The sequence below is a fragment of the Penaeus japonicus genome, unplaced genomic scaffold, assembly GCF_977035675.1.
Source record: "Penaeus japonicus unplaced genomic scaffold, GWHDUDI00000001_assembly GWHDUDI00000038, whole genome shotgun sequence".
Taxonomy (NCBI): Eukaryota; Metazoa; Arthropoda; class Malacostraca; order Decapoda; family Penaeidae; genus Penaeus; species Penaeus japonicus.
In genome coordinates this window covers 17748044-17750543 of record NW_028234440.1, presented here as the reverse complement: position 1 = coordinate 17750543, position 2500 = coordinate 17748044, and the positions used below count along the sequence as shown (strand labels likewise).

The following is a 2500-nucleotide window of genomic DNA, read 5'->3' as shown; positions in this document are numbered from 1 at the left end:
CATTATTGATATTTAACGTTACATCATTATTATCGTTATTACCATTTTCATTATTATTGTTATCATCATCACCATTATTGTTATGAGTTTACCTTCATCACATTTTTTTATTTATTCATGAGCTTGAAATATATCTTCTCTATAACCTACCATGTTCCATTGCATTTGCACCAACCTGCTCATTCGCTGCAATCTCGGACATGCTATATCCTACATCATGTCTCACCCCTCGCCTTTGATTAATTGCAGGAACCACGCAGCGGAATCGAAGGAGTTTCTGGACAAGATCTCAGCAGGAATAGTCAGGCTCGTTCGCTGACTGCTTCGCTACTGGTAGTCATGTTCAGTCGGCTTGCAGTAGCTACCAAGTTCCTCAGGTCACGGAAAGTAACTTGTCTGAACTACGGAGCATACAGTATAGTATACATATACTTGCAGTAGCTACCAAGTTCCTCTTAGTTCCACAGGTCAAGGAAAGGAACTTAACTAAACCACGGAGCATACAGTAAAGTATACATATGCTTACAGTAGCTACCAAGTTCCTCATAGTTCCTCAGGTCACGGAAAGGAACATGCCTGAACCACGGAGCATTAGTTCCACAGGTCACGGAAAGGAGCTTGCTTGAACCACGGAGCATACAGAATAGTATATGTATGCATTCTAGTCGAGTTCCAGAGATTAGTGACCTGATGGCTAACTAAGCCTAAAATGAGGCTAATCATGCAGCTGTTGAAAAGAAATGATCATTATTGATATCAAAATAATAATAACAACAAGAATACTGTTATTATTTTGTTGTTGGTGTTTTGATTGTTATTATTTTTTTGCATCATTATCACTATCATTAATGTCATCATCATGAGAATTATTTAAGTTATGATAATTATTAGTGTTTATAGTGTTGTCATTAGCAGTCATCTTTATCATTATTCTTATATCTATTATCAATATCTTGAATTGAGATGGTGATTATCAACTTATTTGCAATAAAACTGTTTGTAGAAGATAGGTTAATGAAATGTATTTTTCAAATAAAACTTTTGTAATGTATAACATGTCTTGACACTTTTTACATAAGGCTAAGTTAACGGCACAACATCCTCCTGCACAGTTTGCTATTAAAAAACATTAATTTAGGTTAAAATCTTTCCTGCAAGTTGCAAGGATTTTAGCTATATTGCAGAATGTGAATTCCACCTTTCCCTCACTTATATTAATTTGCAATGGAATAAATCTACATAGAAAATAATTAAACAAATAAGTTAATAAGAATAATTTTTTTTTTCGTATGGCAATCGTATAGGGTAAGTTGCCAAGTTATGAATTATTAGATACTAATCGTTACTAATTAATTCCCTTTGTAGTAAATACTACATCGATCTTGAATATAACTAAAGGTGCAAGAAAAAAAAACAACAAATACACAAAAGCGGTTACTAAAACACTGTAAAATTTTGAGTGTGGTAAACCGGAAAAATAATATATTTTTAGGTCGATGTATGTTGTGACGTCATATGTAAACAAACGGAGACCGGACACTCGTTCACAATGCAAATGAGATAAGATGCAACACAAGAGCTGGATTGTGGTTAATAAGATATATAAAAGATGAAAAGGATTCCGAGAGTAAAACATATATCACATAGATAGGATACAGAACAAAGAAATATTTGGAGAATAGTCAAGATTAGAGACATTTTGATTCATAAGCGTCATCTGCAGTGGCATACTTGTAATATATTTTTTTGAAATTCTTTGGCACACATACGCATGCGCTGTTTGTGTGTGTGTGTGCGTGCGCGTGCGTAAGTGTGTGTGTGTGTGTGCGTGCGCGTGCGTAAGTGTGTGTGTGTGTGTGTGTGTGTGTGTGTGTGTGTGTGTGTGTGTGAGAGAGAGAGAGAGAGAGAGAGAGAGAGAGAGAGAGAGAGAGAGAGAGAGAGAGAGATAAATAGAGAGAGAGAGATAGAGAGAGGGGGGGGGGGTAGAAGAGAGAGAGAGAGAGAGAGAGAGAGAGAGAGAGAGAGAGAGAGAGGGAGAGAGAGCGTAAAGGGGAATTTTTGCATGATGCACAGTAGGTAAACATTTGCAAACAATAGTCTAGATGATGACGTTGACAAGAATCCTACAGGAGTTCATTGTGTTTCTGTAAAGACAGTTGACGCACTGCTATTTCCGGTGCTGGTGGAGGAGGAGGAGGAGGAGGAGGAGGAGGGGAGGGAGGAGGGGGAGGAGGAGGAGGGGGGAGGGGGAGATGAGGAGGAGGGAAGGGGGAGATGAGGAGGAGGGAAGGGGGAGGGGGAGAGGGAAGAGGAGGAAGAGGAACAAGAGGAGGAGGAAGAGAAGGAAGAAGAGGAAGAGTAGGAAAAGGAGGGGGGAAAGGGGGGAGGGGGAGAAGAGGATGAGGATGAGGATGAGGAGGAGGAAGAGGAGAAGGAGGAAGAGGAGTGGGAGGGGAGTGGAAGGGGGGGGGGAAGAAGAGGAAGAGGAGGAAGAGGAAAA

At 39.6% G+C, this 2500-nt stretch overlaps 1 protein-coding gene across 1 annotated transcript in view; it reads left to right on the top strand.

The window, feature by feature from the left end:
* The window catches only part of LOC122259010 (uncharacterized), a 2051-nt gene extending 1000 nt beyond the window's left edge, over window positions 1-1051 (top strand). The window contains exon 2 of the mRNA XM_043025453.2: window positions 250-1051. The gene's annotated coding sequence lies outside the window, so the exon portion shown is untranslated. The remainder of the gene's footprint in view (window positions 1-249) is intronic.
* Window positions 1052-2500: the final 1449 nt, after the last annotated feature.